The sequence below is a fragment of the Mustelus asterias genome, chromosome 2 (genome assembly GCF_964213995.1).
Source record: "Mustelus asterias chromosome 2, sMusAst1.hap1.1, whole genome shotgun sequence".
In the NCBI taxonomy this organism is placed as follows: Eukaryota; Metazoa; Chordata; class Chondrichthyes; order Carcharhiniformes; family Triakidae; genus Mustelus; species Mustelus asterias.
This window is the reverse complement of record NC_135802.1, coordinates 136,500,662-136,524,249: the sequence shown is the minus strand read 5'-3', so window position 1 is coordinate 136,524,249 and position 23,588 is coordinate 136,500,662.

Genomic DNA, 23,588 nt, shown 5'->3' with positions numbered 1-23,588 from the left:
GATCTTTCTCTACATCCTAGCTATGACTGTAACACTACATTCTGCACTCTCTCCTTTCCTTCTCTATGAATGGTATGCTTTGTCTGTATAGCTCACAAGAAACAATACTTTTCACTGTATACTAATACATGCGACAATAATAAATCAAATCAAATCAAAATCAGCTACCTTGGACCTTCTAGGTAGTGGAGGTCACAGATTTGGGAGGTGTTGCAGAAGAAACCTTGGTGAGTTGCTACACTGCATCCTGTGGATGCACAGTACCCTACTGCAGCTATGGTGCTCCAGAGGGAGTGAATGTTTAAACTGGTGGGTGAATTGCCAGTCAAATGGATTGCTTTATTCTGGTTTAGTTGATTCAAAATAAATAAACTGGAGCAGTTTATATTCATTAAGATTTTTCCAAATTGTTCTTTTGTGGGTGTTATCAATTAGGCCGGCATTTATTGTCCACTCCTTATGAAGGTGGTGGTGAGCTGCCTTCCTGAACTGCTGCAGTCCATGTGGTGTAGGTGCACCCATAGTGCTGTTAGAGAGGGAGCTCCAAGATTTTGACCCAACGACAGCCAAGGAACGGCGATGTATTTCCAAGTCAGGATGGTGAGTGATTTGGAGGGGAACTCGTAGGTGGTGGTGTTCCCATGTATCTGCTGCCGCTGTCCTTTATTACGCCAGATTGAATAGGCTTACAGAATCAATTGAGGGAAGAACAGTTCCACATTTTTGAACTCTGGGTTTGGCTTGGAGTGATCTCTCAGTTGGATCAGGGAGGTCCAAACAACAGACCATAAGCCGCATGTAGCCCTCAAGCCCTGGCAATCTGTCATTTAAAACCCAAGTAACCTCATCCTCTTTTCAATTTGATATTTGTTGGTGTGACTGGTTTGAATTTCACAGGCCTCCAGGGTCGCAAAACATTGCTGGCGGATAAATCCTAAATTCCAAATCTTAGAAGTGGAAGCTTGAAGGAGAGAGGGAGGGAGATCTACTTCAATGAGGGGAATGATTTAAACTTTACATACATCCCTCGGAGTTCTGTAATAAACAGAAAGCTTCGGCACTCCTGCTCAGGGTTAAAAGCAAGAGGAAGATCTTCAACCATTCTGCAAGTTGCTGTGGGAGTTTCTGAAGGATAATGCAGTGTTCGGGCCACTGAGGGAAATACACTTCAAGACACAACTTGTGAGGTTACTAAAAGCTTCACCGTATCCGATCCGATTAAAATCCATAGACATCTGGCAAAAAAACAAGCTGAAGATTTGCATTTGGACCCACGTCTGCTATATCCCTCAGACACCCAACGTCAAAGGAATCAGAGTGTGAAATTGAGGTGCTGGGATCTGAGAAGCAAAGGTTGTTTCTCAGCGTTGCTTTTCAATATCCCATTTCATTCAAACCCATTGAACCTTGCCGGGTCTAATCTTACTGGCTGTAGCATTTCCAGATTGCGCTGGCCATTAGGAAGTGTAATAGACAGGAAATTGCTTCATGGGGTGATCACACTGAACTAGTCACAATAAAGTCACAGCCATGATGGATTTTTGAAATACTGAAGCTTTTCTTCATATGGATTGAGAATCGCGATGGTCTGTACAGTGGCTCATACTGTTTGTATGATCATTTGTTTCAGCATATACTTGCCTTCCAAATGATATGAGCACCATTTAATACTTTTACAATTCATTCCATTGTCTCCATCCCATAGTCATCGCTGCCTTTCTGTTGCTTATATCTTAGTTAGGTAGTAAAATACAGATGAAAAGTGGGTGAGTGGGCAGTCACATATCTTCCCCTACCTAGCTGCCTTCCTGCATGATGTTATCTGCAGGATGGCGCAGTGGTTAGCACTGCTGCCTCACAGCGCCAGGGACCCGGGTTCAATTCCGGCCTCAGGTTAGCTGCCTGTGTGGAGTTTGCACATTCTCCCCGTGTCTGCATGTGTTTCCTTCGAGTACTCATGTTTCCTCTCACAGTCCAAAGGCGTGCGGGTTAGGTTGATTGGCCATGCTAAATTGCCCCTTAGTGCAAGGGGATTAGAGGGGTAAATATGTGGGGTTGCGGAAACATTGCCTGGGTGGGATTGTGGTCAGTGCAGGCTCGATGGGCCGAATGGCTCCTTCTGCACTGTAGGGATTCTATGATTCTTTTCTGAGCAGGTGAGCAGGACACTCAACCCCAGCTGAAAAAGCAGGTAGGAGCCCAGTTGAACTCGCTCTGCCATTTCAGATGGAGACCTGAGCAGGAACAACACTAATGGCTATTCCCTGCCTCGCCCCGAAGGCTTGTCAGGCCGGAGATTGTGGATAAGAAGAGGACCAAGAGGGAAGATATTTTCTCCTCCAATTCATTTCAGTTGTCCTTCTGGGCCAGGAGAAGCCTTGAAACCTGGGCGCCCCTCACACCCCACCCCCCCAACACCCTCCCTTCTTACGCTAGTCACATTCTGAGCCCGACTGTCAGAGACCCATCCTGCTAAAGACCTCCTTCCATCCAAATTCCCATCGCAATCCGTCAGCCAGCTCATCTGGCCAGGTCCCGGCAGGAGCCAGAAAGGCGTCCAGGATTACCCGCCAGGCCTTCAAATCCTCGGCTGTGCTGCCCACTTTCGGGTTGGCATTCACCATGGGCAACAGCCCAAACTCCACTTAAAATGTATATTAAAAATATCTGCTCTCCTGCTTCCTACAGGGATTCATAGAGGGGTGGAGGCTTTCCCCATGAGGGATGAGAGGACCATCAAAGGATTTAGTCGGATCAGTCTCATATACATCCTCCAAACAGTGCTAACGGAAGTCAGTTGTCTGCTCTGAGTAAGGGGCAGTACAGGATATGTAAGGACCAACACTCAGCAAATTACATCATTTAAATTTATAGAAAATATTTAGCCTCTGCTGACGGCTTTCCTCATCACTGTCACCCAGCTGAGCTCCAGTTGGAAGCCAGAAGATTTCCCCGCTCCAGATCGCAGAGAGAAGCAGTGAGTGCAGTTGTATGGACTGGGAAAGGGGCAGTGGAAATTGGTGGAATGCTGAGAAACGTGACAATGGGGGAAGGGGTGGCGAGAGGAATTTTGACTTTGGTTGATGGATAATGATGACCCAGGTCTGCTGGTGAGCAGTGAAGGGGTGTACACACCAATGCCTTGTTTCAGACTGAGGTCTGATCTTATTACACTGAACCCTCAGGAGCTTGGATCCAGCAATGAGACGAGCCGGTGCTCTTCCTGTGAACTATAGCGAAGCCCAGGCCACTTCTCCAGCAGGATCTGAAGATACAGCCAATGAGGAATCATAGAATGCTACAGTGCAGAAGGAGGCCATTCGGCCCATCGAGTCTGTACCGATCACAATCCCACCCAGGCCCTACTCCCATAACCCTCATTTATCCTGCTAATCCCCTGACACGAGGGTCAATTTAGCATGGCTAATCAACCTAACCAGAACATCTTTGGACTGTGGGAGGAAACCAGAGCACCCGGAGGAAACCCACGCAGACACGGGGAGAACGTGCAAACTCCGCACAGACAGTCACCTGAAGCTGGAATTGAACCTGGGTCCCTGATGCTGTGAGGCGGCAGTGCTAACCACTGTGCCACTGTGCCACCCCATTCTGCACTTCACTGAATTTCAATCGTTCAAAATGCTCCAGTTACCAGCTTTTAATTCAAGAATCACCACAAACCTGAGATTGACCCCACATCCTGGAACAGCTTATCATTCCTCAACACTGCCTAATACAGCACTGCTCACACTCACATGCTGCTCACACTCACACACTGCTCACACTCACACTGCTCACACTCACACGCTGCTCACGCTCACATGCTGTTCACACACACACTGCTCTCACACACACTGCTCACACTCACACGCTGCTCACACTCACACACTGTTCACACTTGCACACTGCTCACACTCACACACTGCTCACACTCACACTGCTCACACTCACACTGCTCACACTCGCACACTGCTCACACTCACACGCTGCTCACACTCACACACTGCTCACACTCACACTGCTCACACTCACGTGCTGCTCACACTCACACACTGCTCACACTCACGCTGCTCACACACACATGTTGCTCACACTCACACTGCTCACACGTATATGCTGCTCACACTCACACACTGCTCACACTCACATAATGCTCACACACACACTGCTCACACACACACTGCTAACACTCGCACACTGCTCACACTCACACTGCTCACACTCACACACCGCTCAGCTCCCCAGCCCTGCTCACACACACACTACTCACACTGACACACTGTTCAGATTCACACACTGCTCACACACACACTGCTCACACTCACACACACTGCTCACACTCACACACTGCTCACCCCCCCAACCCTGCTCACTCTCCCAATCCTGCTCAAACACACACTACTCACACTGACACACTGCTCAGATTCACACACTGCTCACACTCACACACTGCTCACACACACTGCTCACACACACACACACTGCTCACACTCGCACACCGCTCACACACATACACTGCTCACACTCACACACTGCTCACACACACATGCTGCTCATACTCACACACATTGCTCACACTCACTCACTGCTAACACTCGCACACTGCTCACACTCACACACTGCTCACACTCACACACTGCTCACACACGCACTGCTCACACTCACATGCTGCTCACACTCACACTGCTCACACTCACATGCTGCTCACACTCACACACTGCTCACACTCACACACTGCTCACACTCGCACGCTGCCCACACTCACACACTGCTCATACTCACATGCTGCTCACACTCACATGCTGCTCACACTCACACTGCTCACACTCACACACTGCTCACACTCACACACTGCTCATGTACACACAGCTCACACTCACATGCTGCTCACACTCACACACTGCTCACACACACCCATGCTGCTCACACTCGCACATTGCTCACACTCACACTGCTCACACTCACACTGCTTGCACTCACACACTGCTGACACTCACACACTTTGCTCACACGCACACACTGCTCACACACACACACATGCTGCTTACACTCACACACACTGCTCACACTCACACACTGCTCACACACACACTGCTCACACACACACAAACTGCTCACACACACACTGCTCACACACACACACACTGCTCACACACACACTGCTTACACACACACACTGCACTCACACACACACACTTCTCACACTGCTCAGACAAACACTGTTCACACTCACATGCTGCTCACACCCAAATACTGCTCACACACACGCACTGCTCACACTCACACACTGTTCACACACAAACACTGCTCACCTCCCCAAACCTGCTCACACACATACTACTCACACACTGCTCAGATTCACACACTGCTCACACACACACTGCTAACACTCACACACTGCTCACAAACACATGCTGCTCATACTCACACACATTGCTCACACTCACTCACTGCTCACACTCACTCACTGCTCACACTCACACACTGCTAACACTCGCACACTGCTCACACTCGCACGCTGCTCACACACACACTGCTTATACACACACTGCTCACACTCAAATGCTGCTCACACTCACACGCTGCTCACACTCACACACTGCACTCACACACACACACTATTCCCACTCACACACTGCTCATACAGACACTGTTCACACACAAATACTGCTCACACACACACACTGCTCACACTCACACACTATTCACACACAATCACTGCTCACCTCGCCTAACCTGCTCACACACATACTACTCACACTCACACACTGCTCAGATTCACACACCGCTCACACACACACTGCTCACACTCACACACTGCTCTCACTCACACTGCTCACACACACATGCTGCTCATACTCACACACATTGCGCACACTCACTCACTGCTAACACTCGCACACTGCTCACACTCGCACACTGCTCACACACGCGTTGCTCACACTCACATGCTGCTCACACGCTGCTCACACTCACACACTGCTCGCACTCGCACACTGCTCACACTCGCACACAGCTCATACTCACATTCTGCTCACACTCACATGCTGCTCACACTCACACTGCTCTCACACACTGCTCACACTCACACACCGCTCACACTCACACACAGCTCACACTCGCACACTGCTCACACTCGCACACTGCTCATACTCACACACTGCTCACACTCACATGCTGCTCACACTCACATGCTGCTCACACTCACACTGCTCACACTCACATGCTGCTCACACTCACATGCTGCTCACACCCACACTGCTCACACTCACACTGCTTGCACTCACACACTGCTCACACACACACACTGCTCTCACACACACACACACACTGCTCACACACACTCACACACTGCTTGCACTCACACACTGCTTACACACACACACATCACACACACTGCTCACACACACACTGCGCACACTCACACAGTGCTCACACACACACTGCTCACACTCACACACTGCTCGCACACACACACACTGCTCACACACACTTACACACTGCTCACACACACTCACACACTGCTCACACTCACACAGTACTCACACAAACTCACACACTGCTCACACACACACACACTGCTCACACATACTCACACACTGCTCACACACACACAGACGCTGCTCACACTCACACAGTGCTCACACACACACGCTCTGCTCACACACACACACTGCTCACACACACATACACACTGCTCACACACACACACACTGCTCACACACACACACACTGCTCACACACACTCACACACTGCTCACACACACTCACACACTGCTCACACTCACACACTGCTCACACACACTCAAACACTGCTCACACTCACACACACTGCTCTCACACACGCACACACTGCTCACACACACACAAACTGCTCACACTCACACACACTGCTCACACACACACACCCTGCTCACACACACTCACACACCGCTCACACACACACACTGCTCACACACACACAGCTCACACACTACTCACACTCACACACACAGCTCACACACACTGCTGACACACACTCACACACTGCTCACACACACACACTGCTCACACTCACACACACTGCTCACACACACTCACACACTGCTCACACACACACACTGCTCACACTCACACACAGCTCACACACACAGTGCTCACACACACACACTGCTTGCACACACACACTGCTCACACACACACACTGCTCACACACACTGCTCACACTCACACTGCTCACACTCACACACTGCTCACACACATACACTGCTCACACACACTCACACACTGCTCACACTCACACACTGCTCACACACACACTGCTTGCACTCACACACTCACACACTGCTCACACACACTGCTCTTGCACTCACACAGTGCTCACACACACTCACACACTGCTCACACTCACACACACTGCTCTCACACACACACACTGCTCACACTCACACTGCTCACACTCACACACTGTTCACACACACACACTGCTTGCACTCACACTCTGCTCACACACACACACACTGCTCACACACACACTGCTCACACTCACACTGCTCACACTCACACACTGCTCACACACACACTGCTCACACTCACACACTGCTCACACACACACACTGCTCACACACACTCACACACTGCTCACACACACTCACACACTACTCACACACACTCACACACTGCTCACACACACACTGCTCACTCACACACACACACTGCTCACACACACTCACACACTGTGCACACGCACACACTGCTCACACAGACTCACACACTGCTCACACACACACACTGCTCACACTCACGCACTGCTCACACTCACATACACTCACACACTGCTCACACACACTCACACACTGCTCACACACACTCACACTGCTCACACTCACACACTGCTCACACTCACACACACTCACACACTGCTCACACACACTCACAAACTGCTCACACTCACACACACTGCTCACACTCACACACACTGCTCACACACACACACACTGCTCACACACACACACTGCTCACACACACTCACACACTGCTCACACTCACACAATGCTCACACACACTCACACACTGCTCACACTCACATTGCTCTCACACACACACACACTGCTCACACTCACACACAGTGCTCACACACACACACAGCTCACACTCGCACACTGCTCACACTCACACACTGCTCATACTCACACACTGCTCACACTCACATGCTGCTCACACTCACATGCTGCTCACACTCACACTGTTCACACTCACATGCTGCTCACACTCACATGCTGCTCACACCCACACTGCTCACACTCACACTGCTTGCACTCACACACTGCTCACACACACACACTGCTCTCACACACACACACTGCTCACACACACTCACACACTGCTTGCACTCACACACTGCTTACACACACACACATCACACACACTGCTCACACACACACTGCGCACACTCACACAGTGCTCACACACACACTGCTCACACTCACACACTGCTCACATACACACACACTGCTCACACACACTTACACACTGCTCACACACACTCACACACTGCTCACACTCACACAGTACTCACACAAACTCACACACTGCTCACACACACACACACTGCTCACACATACTCACACACTGCTCACACACACACACACACACTGCTCACACTCACACAGTGCTCACACACACACGCTCTGCTCACACACACACACACTGCTCACACACACATACACACTGCTCACACACACACGCACTGCTCACACACACACACACTGCTCACACACACTCACACACTGCTCACACACACTCACACACTGCTCACACTCACACACACTGCTCACACACACTCAAACACTGCTCACACTCACACACACTGCTCTCACACACTCACACACTGCTCACACACACACAAACTGCTCACACTCACACACACTGCTCACACACACACACCCTGCTCACACACACTCACACACCGCTCACACACACACACTGCTCACACACACACACACACACACACACACAGCTCACACACTACTCACACTCACACACACAGCTCACACACACTGCTGACACACACTCACACACTGCTCACACACACACACACTGCTCACACTTACACACACTGCTCACACACACTCACACACTGCTCACACACACACACTGCTCACACTCACACACAGCTCACACACACAGTGCTCACACACACACTGCTTGCACACACACACTGCTCACACACACACTGCTCACACACACTGCTCACACTCACACTGCTCACACTCACACACTGCTCACACACACACTGCTCACACTCACACACTGCTCACACACATACACTGCTCACACACACTCACACACTGCTCACACTCACACACTGCTCACACACACACAGCTTGCACTCACACAGTGCTCACACACACTCACACACTGCTCACACACACTGCTCTTGCACTCACACAGTGCTCACACACACTCACACACTGCTCTCACTCACACACACTGCTCTCACACACACACACTGCTCACACTCACACTGCTCACACTCACACACTGCTCACACACACACTGCTTGCACTCACACTCTGCTCACACACACACACACTGCTCACACACACTGCTCACACTCACACTGCTCACACTCACACACTGCTCACACACACACTGCTCACACTCACACACTGCTCACACACACACACTGCTCACACACACTCACACACTGCTCACACACACTCACACACTACTCACACACACTCACACACTGCTCACACACACACTGCTCACACAGACTCACACACTGCTCACACACACACACTGCTCACACTCACACACTGCTCACACTCACATACACTCACACACTGCTCACACACACTCACACACTGCTCACACACACTCACACTGCTCACACTCACACACTGCTCACACTCACACACACTCACACACTGCTCACACACACTCACAAACTGCTCACACTCACACACACTGCTCACACTCACACACACTGCTCACACACACACACACTGCTCACACACACACACTGCTCACACACACTCACACACTGCTCACACTCACACAATGCTCACACACACTCACACACTGCTCACACTCACATTGCTCTCACACACACACACACTGCTCACACTCACACACAGTGCTCACACACACACACAGCTCACACTCGCACACTGCTCACACTCACACACTGCTCATACTCACACACTGCTCACACTCACATGCTGCTCACACTCACATGCTGCTCACACTCACACTGTTCACACTCACATGCTGCTCACACTCACATGCTGCTCACACCCACACTGCTCACACTCACACTGCTTGCACTCACACACTGCTCACACACACACACTGCTCTCACACACACACACTGCTCACACACACTCACACACTGCTTGCACTCACACACTGCTTACACACACACACATCACACACACTGCTCACACACACACTGCGCACACTCACACAGTGCTCACACACACACTGCTCACACTCACACACTGCTCACATACACACACACTGCTCACACACACTTACACACTGCTCACACACACTCACACACTGCTCACACTCACACAGTACTCACACAAACTCACACACTGCTCACACACACACACACTGCTCACACATACTCACACACTGCTCACACACACACACACACACTGCTCACACTCACACAGTGCTCACACACACACGCTCTGCTCACACACACACACACTGCTCACACACACATACACACTGCTCACACACACACGCACTGCTCACACACACACACACTGCTCACACACACTCACACACTGCTCACACACACTCACACACTGCTCACACTCACACACACTGCTCACACACACTCAAACACTGCTCACACTCACACACACTGCTCTCACACACTCACACACTGCTCACACACACACAAACTGCTCACACTCACACACACTGCTCACACACACACACCCTGCTCACACACACTCACACACCGCTCACACACACACACTGCTCACACACACACACACACACACACACAGCTCACACACTACTCACACTCACACACACAGCTCACACACACTGCTGACACACACTCACACACTGCTCACACACACACACACTGCTCACACTTACACACACTGCTCACACACACTCACACACTGCTCACACACACACACTGCTCACACTCACACACAGCTCACACACACAGTGCTCACACACACACTGCTTGCACACACACACTGCTCACACACACACTGCTCACACACACTGCTCACACTCACACTGCTCACACTCACACACTGCTCACACACACACTGCTCACACTCACACACTGCTCACACACATACACTGCTCACACACACTCACACACTGCTCACACTCACACACTGCTCACACACACACAGCTTGCACTCACACAGTGCTCACACACACTCACACACTGCTCACACACACTGCTCTTGCACTCACACAGTGCTCACACACACTCACACACTGCTCTCACTCACACACACTGCTCTCACACACACACACTGCTCACACTCACACTGCTCACACTCACACTGCTCACACACACACTGCTTGCACTCACACTCTGCTCACACACACACACACTGCTCACACACACACTGCTCACACTCACACTGCTCACACTCACACACTGCTCACACACACACTGCTCACACTCACACACTGCTCACACACACACACTGCTCACACACACTCACACACTGCTCACACACACTCACACACTACTCACACACACTCACACACTGCTCACACACACACTGCTCACTCACACACACACACTGCTCACACACACTCACACACTGTGCACACGCACACACTGCTCACACAGACTCACACACTGCTCACACACACACACTGCTCACACTCACACACTGCTCACACTCACACACACTGCTCACACACACACACACTGCTCACACACACTCACACACTGCTCACACTCACACACTGCTCACACACACTCACACACTACTCACACACACTCACACACTGCTCACACACACACTGCTCACTCACACACACACACTGCTCACACACACTCACACACTGTGCACACGCACACACTGCTCACACAGACTCACACACTGCTCACACACACACACACTGCTCACACTCACACACTGCTCACACTCACACACACTGCTCACACACACACACACTGCTCACACTCACACTGCTCACACTCACACACTGCTCACACACACACACTGCTTGCACTCACACTCTGCTCACACACACACACACTGCTCACACACACACTGCTCACACTCACACTGCTCACACTCACACACTGCTCACACACACACACTGCTCACACACACTCACACACTGCTCACACACACTCACACACTACTCACACACACTCACACACTGCTCACACACACACTGCTCACTCACACACACACACTGCTCACACACACTCACACACTACTCACACACACTCACACACTGCTCACACACACACTGCTCACTCACACACACACACTGCTCACACACACTCACACACTGCTGACATTCACACTGCTCACACTCACACACTGCTCACACACACACACTGCTCACACACACTCACACACTGCTCACACACACTCACACACTACTCACACACACTCACACACTGCTCACACACACACTGCTCACTCACACACACACACTGCTCACACACACTCACACACTACTCACACACACTCACACACTGCTCACACACACACTGCTCACTCACACTCACACACTGCTCACACACACACTGCTCACACTCACACACTGCTCACACACACACACTGCTCACACACACTCACACACTGCTCACACACACTCACACACTACTCACACACACTCACACACTGCTCACACACACACTGCTCACTCACACACACACACTGCTCACACACACTCACACACTGTGCACACGCACACACTGCTCACACAGACTCACACACTGCTCACACACACACACTGCTCACACTCACACACTGCTCACACTCACATACACTCCCACACTGCTCACACACACTCACACACTGCTCACACACACTCACACTGCTCACACTCACACACTGCTCACACTCACACACACTCACACACTGCTCACACACACTCACAAACTGCTCACACTCACACACACTGCTCACACTCACACACACTGCTCACACACACACACACTGCTCACACACACACACGCTGCTCACACACACTCACACACTGCTCACACTCACACAATGCTCACACACACTCACACACTGCTCACACTCACACACACATTGCTCTCACACACACACACTGCACACACACACACACTGCTCACACTCACACACAGTGCTCACACACACACACACTGCTCACACACACTGCTCACACACACACACTGCTCACACTCACACACACTGCTCACACACACACACACACAGTGCTCACACACACCCACACACTGATCACACACACACTGCTCACACTCACACACACTGCTCACACACACACACACTGCTCACACACACACACACACTGCTCACATACACTCACACACTGCTCTCACATACACACACACTGCTCACACACACACACTGCTCACACTCACACTCACTGCTCACACACACACACTGCGCACACACACACACACACTGCTCACTTTCACACACACTGCTCACACACACACACACTGCTCACACACACACACACACTGCTCACACTCACATACACTGCTCACACACACTCACACACTGCTCACACACACACACACTGCTCACACACACTCACACACTGCTCACACACACTCACACACTGCTCACACACACACACTGCTCACACACACACACTGCTCACACTCACACTCACTGCTCACACTCACACACACTGCTCACACACACTCACACACTGCTCACACACACACACTGCGCACACACACACACACACACTGCTCACACTCACACACACTGCTCACACACACACACACACTGCTCACACACACACACACTGCTCACACTCACACACTGCTCACACACCCTCAGACACTGCTCACACACACACACACTGCTCACACACACTTACACACTGCTCACACTCACCCACTTCTCACACACTGCTCACACACTGCTCACACTCACACACGCTGCTCTCACACACTGCTCACACACACACACACTGCTCACACTCACACACACTGCTCACACTCACACACTGCTCACACACCCTCAGACACTGCTCACACACACACACACTGCTCACACACACTTACACACTGCTCACACTCACCCACTGCTCACACACACTCACACACTGCTCACACTCACACACACTGCTCTCACACACTGCTCACACACACACACACTGCTCACACTCACACACACTGCTCGCACTCACACAAACTGCTCACACACACACACACTGCTCACACACACACACTGCTCACACTCACACACACTGCTCGCACTCACACCAACTGCTCACACACACTCACACTGCTCACACACACACTCACACACTGCTCACACACACTCACACACTGCACACACACTGCTCACACTCACACACACTGCTCTCACACACACACACTGCTCACACTCACACACACTGCTCTCACACACACACACACTGCTCACACACACACATACTGCTCACACTCACACTGCACACACTCACACACTGCTCACAAACACACTGCTTGCACTCACACACTGCTCACACACACTCACACACTGCTCACACTCACACACACTGCTCTTGCACTCACACAGTGCTCACACACACTCACACACTGCTCACACTCACACACACTGCTCTCACACACACACACTGCTCACACTCACACTGCTCACACTCACACACTGCTCACACACACACACTGCTTGCACTCACACTCTGCTCACACACACACACTGCTCACACACACTGCTCACACTCACACTGCTCACACTCACACTGCTCACACTCACACACTGCTCACACACACACTGCTCACACTCACACACTGCTCACACACACACACACTGCTCACACACACTCACACACTGCTCACACTCACACACTGCTCACACACACTCACACACTGCTCACACACACACTGCTCACTCACACACACACACTGCTCACACACACTCACACACTGTGCACACGCACACACTGCTCACACAGACTCACACACTGCTCACACACACACACACTGCTCACCCAGACTCACACACTGCTCACACTCACATTCACTCACACACTGCTCACACACACTCACACACTGCTCACACACACTCACACTGCTCACACTCACACACTGCTCACACTCACACACACTCACACACTGCTCACACTCACACACTGCTCACACACTCACAAACTGCTCACACTCACACACACTGCTCACACTCACACACACTGCTCACACACACTGCTCACACACACACACTGCTCACACTCGCACACAGCCACCGCTCACACTGCTCACACCCATGCTGCTCACACTCACACATTGCTCACACTCACACTGCTCACACTCACACTGCTTGCACTCACACACTGCTGACACTCACACACTTTGCTCACACACACACACTGCTCACACACACACACATGCTGCTTACACTCACACACACTGCTCACACTCACACACTGCTCACACACACACTGCTCACACACACACAAACTGCTCACACACACACTGCTCACACACACACACACTGCTCACACACACACTGCTTACACACACACACTGCACTCACACACACTCACTTCTCACACTCACACACTGCTCAGACAAACACTGTTCACACTCACATGCTGCTCACACTCAAATACTGCTCACACACACGCACTGCTCACACTCACACACTGTTCACACACAAACACTGCTCACCTCCCCAAACCTGCTCACACACATACTACTCACACACTGCTCAGATTCACACACTGCTCACACACACACTGCTGACACTCACACACTGCTCACACACACATGCTGCTCATACTCACACACATTGCTCACACTCACTCACTGCTCACACTCACTCACTGCTCACACTCACACACTGCTAACACTCGCACACTGCTCACACTCGCACGCTGCTCACACACACACTGCTTATACACACACTGCTCACACTCAAATGCTGCTCACACTCACACGCTGCTCACACTCACACACTGCACTCACTCACACACACTATTCCCACTCACACACTGCTCATACAGACACTGTTCACACACAAATACTGCTCACACACACACACTGCTCACACTCACACACTATTCACACACAAACACTGCTCACCTCGCCTAACCTGCTCACACACAAACTACTCACACTCACACACTGCTCAGATTCACACACCGCTCACACACACACTGCTCACACTCACACACTGCTCTCACTCACACTGCTCACACACACATGCTGCTCATACTCACACACATTGCTCACACTCACTCACTGCTAACACTCGCACACTGCTCACACTCGCACACTGCTCACACACGCGTTGCTCACACTCACATGCTGCTCACACTCACACGCTGCTCACACTCACACACTGCTCGCACTCGCACACTGCTCACACTCACACACAGCTCATACTCACATTCTGCTCACACTCACATGCTGCTCACACTCACACAGCTCACACACACTGCTCACACTCACACGCCGCTCACACTCACACACAGCTCACACTCGCACACTGCTCACACTCGCACACTGCTCATACTCACACACTGCTCACACTCACATGCTGCTCACACTCACATGCTGCTCACACCCACACTGCTCACACTCACACTGCTTGCACTCACACACTGCTCACACACACACACTGCTCTCACACACACACACACACACTGCTCACACACACTCACACACTGCTTGCACTCACACACTGCTTACACACACACACACATCACACACACTGCTCACACACACACTGCGCACACTCACACAGTGCTCACACACACACTGCTCACACTCACACACTGCTCACACACACACACTGCTCACACACACTTACACACTGCTCACACACACTCACACACTGCTCACACTCACACAGTACTCACACAAACTCACACACTGCTCACACACACACACTGCTCACACATACTCACACACTGCTCACACACACACACACACTGCTCACACTCACACAGTGCTCACACACACACGCTCTGCTCACACACACACACACTGCTCACACACACATACACACTGCACACACACGCACCGCTCACACACACACACACACACACTGCTCACACACACTTACACACTGCTCACACACACTCACACACTGCTCACACACACTCACACACTGCTCACACTCACACACTGCTCACACACACTCAAACGCTGCTCACACTCACACACACTGCTCTCACACACTCACACAGCTCACACACTACTCACACTCTCACACACACAGTTCACACACACTGCTCACACACACACACCCTGCTCACACACACTCACACACCGCTCACACACACACACACTGCTCACACACACACACACACAGCTCACACACTACTCACACTCTCACACACACAGTTCACACACACTGCTCACACACACTCACACACTGCTCACACACACACACACTGCTCACACTCACACACACTGCTCACACACACTCACACACTGCTCACACGCACACACTGCTCACACTCACACACAGCTCACACACACACAGTGCTCACACACACACACACTGCTTGCACACACACACTGCTCACACACACACACTGCTCACACACACTGCTCACACTCACACTGCTCACACTCACACACTGCTCATACACACACTGCTCACACTCACACACTGCTCACACACATACACTGCTCACACACACTCACACACTGCTCACACTCACACACTGCTCACACACACACTGCTTGCACTCACACAGTGCTCACACACACTCACACACTGCTCACACTCACACACTCGGCTCACACACACACACACTGCTCACACTCACACTGCTCACACTCACACTGCTCACATTCACACACTGCTCACACACACACTGCTCACACTCACACGCTGCTCACACACACACACTGCTCACACTCACACAATGCTCACACACACTCACACACTGCTCACACTCACACACACATTGCTCTCACACACACACACTGCACACACACACACACACTGCTCACACTCACACACAGTGCTCACACACACACACACACTGCTCACACACACTGCTCACACACACACACTGCTCACACTCACACACACTGCTCACACACACACACACAGTGCTCACACACACCCACACACTGATCACACACACACTGCTCACACTCACACACACTGCTCACACACACACACACTGCTCACACACACACACTGCTCACATACACTCACACACTGCTCTCACATACACACACACTGCTCACACACACACACACTGCTCACACTCACACTCACTGCTCACACACACACACTGCGCACACACACACACACACTGCTCACTTTCACACACACTGCTCACACACACACACACTGCTCACACACACACACACACTGCTCACACTCACATACACTGCTCACACATACTCACACACTGCTCACACACACACACACTGCTCACACACACTCACACACTGCTCACACACACTCACACACTGCTCACACACACACTGCTCACACACACACACTGCTCACACTCACACTCACTGCTCACACTCACACACACTGCTCACACACACTCACACACTGCTCACACACACACACTGCGCACACACACACACACACACACTGCTCACACTCACACACACTGCTCACACACACACACACACTGCTCACACACACACACACTGCTCACACTCACACACTGCTCACACACCCTCAGACACTGCTCACACACACACACACTGCTCACACACACTTACACACTGCTCACACTCACCCACTTCTCACACACACTCACACACTGCTCACACTCACACACGCTGCTCTCACACACTGCTCACACACACACACACTGCTCACACTCACACACACTGCTCACACTCACACACTGCTCACACACCCTCAGACACTGCTCACACACACACACACTGCTCACACACACTTACACACTGCTCACACTCACCCACTGCTCACACACCCTCACACACTGCTCACACTCACACACGCTGCTCTCACACACTGCTCACACACACACACACTGCTCACACTCACACACACTGCTCGCACTCACACAAACTGCTCACACACACACACACTGCTCACACACACACACTGCTCACACTCACACACACTGCTCGCACTCACACCAACTGCTCACACACACTCACACTGCTCACACACACACTCACACACTGCTCACACACACTCACACACTGCACACACACTGCTCACACTCACACACACTGCTCTCACACACACACACTGCTCACACTCACACACACTGCTCTCACACACACACACACTGCTCACACACACACATACTGCTCACACTCACACTGCACACACTCACACACTGCTCACAAACACACTGCTTGCACTCACACACTGCTCACACACACTCACACACTGCTCACACTCACACACACTGCTCTTGCACTCACACAGTGCTCACACACACTCACACACTGCTCACACTCACACACACTGCTCTCACACACACACACTGCTCACACTCACACTGCTCACACTCACACACTGCTCACACACACACACTGCTTGCACTCACACTCTGCTCACACACACACACTGCTCACACACACTGCTCACACTCACACTGCTCACACTCACACTGCTCACACTCACACACTGCTCACACACACACTGCTCACACTCACACACTGCTCACACACACACACACACTGCTCACACACACTCACACACTGCTCACACTCACACACTGCTCACACACACTCACACACTGCTCACACACACACTGCTCACTCACACACACACACTGCTCACACACACTCACACACTGTGCACACGCACACACTGCTCACACAGACTCACACACTGCTCACACACACACACACTGCTCACCCAGACTCACACACTGCTCACACTCACATTCACTCACACACTGCTCACACACACTCACACACTGCTCACACACACTCACACTGCTCACACTCACACACTGCTCACACTCACACACACTCACACACTGCTCACACTCACACACTGCTCACACACTCACAAACTGCTCACACTCACACACACTGCTCACACTCACACACACTGCTCACACACACTGCTCACACACACACACACACTGCTCACACTCGCACACAGCCACCTCTCACACTGCTCACACCCATGCTGCTCACACTCACACATTGCTCACACTCACACTGCTCACACTCACACTGCTTGCACTCACACACTGCTGACACTCACACACTTTGCTCACACACACACACTGCCCACACACACACACATGCTGCTTACACTCACACACACTGCTCACACTCACACACTGCTCACACACACACTGCTCACACACACACAAACTGCTCACACACACACTGCTCACACACACACACACTGCTCACACACACACTGCTTACACACACACACTGCACTCACACACACTCACTTCTCACACTCACACACTGCTCAGACAAACACTGTTCACACTCACATGCTGCTCACACTCAAATACTGCTCACACACACGCACTGCTCACACTCACACACTGTTCACACACAAACACTGCTCACCTCCCCAAACCTGCTCACACACATACTACTCACACACTGCTCAGATTCACACACTGCTCACACACACACTGCTGACACTCACACACTGCTCACACACACATGCTGCTCATACTCACACACATTGCTCACACTCACTCACTGCTCACACTCACTCACTGCTCACACTCACACACTGCTAACACTCGCACACTGCTCACACTCGCACGCTGCTCACACACACACTGCTTATACACACACTGCTCACACTCAAATGCTGCTCACACTCACACGCTGCTCACACTCACACACTGCACTCACTCACACACACTATTCCCACTCACACACTGCTCATACAGACACTGTTCACACACAAATACTGCTCACACACACACACTGCTCACACTCACACACTATTCACACACAAACACTGCTCACCTCGCCTAACCTGCTCACACACAAACTACTCACACTCACACACTGCTCAGATTCACACACCGCTCACACACACACTGCTCACACTCACACACTGCTCTCACTCACACTGCTCACACACACATGCTGCTCATACTCACACACATTGCTCACACTCACTCACTGCTAACACTCGCACACTGCTCACACTCGCACACTGCTCACACACGCGTTGCTCACACTCACATGCTGCTCACACTCACACGCTGCTCACACTCACACACTGCTCGCACTCGCACACTGCTCACACTCACACACAGCTCATACTCACATTCTGCTCACACTCACATGCTGCTCACACTCACACAGCTCACACACACTGCTCACACTCACACGCCGCTCACACTCACACACAGCTCACACTCGCACACTGCTCACACTCGCACACTGCTCATACTCACACACTGCTCACACTCACATGCTGCTCACACTCACATGCTGCTCACACCCACACTGCTCACACTCACACTGCTTGCACTCACACACTGCTCACACACACACACTGCTCTCACACACACACACACACACTGCTCACACACACTGCTTGCACTCACACACTGCTTACACACACACACATCACACACACTGCTCACACACACACTGCGCACACTCACACAGTGCTCACACACACACTGCTCACACTCACACACTGCTCACACACACACACTGCTCACACACACTTACACACTGCTCACACACACTCACACACTGCTCACACTCACACAGTACTCACACAAACTCACACACTGCTCACACACACACACTGCTCACACATACTCACACACTGCTCACACACACACACACACTGCTCACACTCACACAGTGCTCACACACACACGCTCTGCTCACACACACACACACTGCTCACACACACATACACACTGCACACACACGCACCGCTCACACACACACACACACACACACACTGCTCACACACACTTACACACTGCTCACACACACTCACACACTGCTCACACACACTCACACACTGCTCACACTCACACACTGCTCACACACACTCAAACGCTGCTCACACTCACACACACTGCTCTCACACACTCACACAGCTCACACACTACTCACACTCTCACACACACAGTTCACACACACTGCTCACACACACACACCCTGCTCACACACACTCACACACCGCTCACACACACACACACTGCTCACACACACACACACACAGCTCACACACTACTCACACTCTCACACACACAGTTCACACACACTGCTCACACACACTCACACACTGCTCACACACACACACACTGCTCACACTCACACACACTGCTCACACACACTCACACACTGCTCACACGCACACACTGCTCACACTCACACACAGCTCACACACACACAGTGCTCACACACACACACACTGCTTGCACACACACACTGCTCACACACACACACTGCTCACACACACTGCTCACACTCACACTGCTCACACTCACACACTGCTCATACACACACTGCTCACACTCACACACTGCTCACACACACACACACTGCTCACACTCACACACACTGCTCACACACACTCACACACTGCTCACACGCACACACTGCTCACACTCACACACAGCTCACACACACACAGTGCTCACACACACACACACTGCTTGCACACACACACTGCTCACACACACACACTGCTCACACACACTGCTCACACTCACACTGCTCACACTCACACACTGCTCATACACATACACTGCTCACACACACTCACACACTGCTCACACTCACACACTGCTCACACACACACTGCTTGCACTCACACAGTGCTCACACACACTCACACACTGCTCACACACACTGCTCACACTCACACACTGCTCACACACATACACTGCTCACACACACTCACACACTGCTCACACTCACACACTGCTCACACACACACTGCTTGCACTCACACAGTGCTCACACACACTCACACACTGCTCACACTCACACACTCGGCTCACAGACACACACACACTGCTCACACTCACACTGCTCACACTCACACTGCTCACATTCACACACTGCTCACACACACACTGCTCACACTCACACACTGCTCACACACACACTGCTCACACTCACACACTGCTCACACACACACACTGCTCACACACACTCACACACTGCTCACACTCACACTGCTCACACACACTCACACACACTCACACACTGCTCACACACACACACTGCTCACTCACACACACACACTGCTCACACACACTCACACACTGTGCACATGCACACACTGCTCACACAGACTCACAAACTGCTCACACACACACTCCTCACACTCACACACTGCTCACACTCACATACACTCACACACTGCTCACACACACTCACACACTGCTCACACACACTCACACTGCTCACACTCACACACTGCTCACACTCACACACACTCACACACTGCTCACACTCACACACTGCTCACACACTCACAAACTGC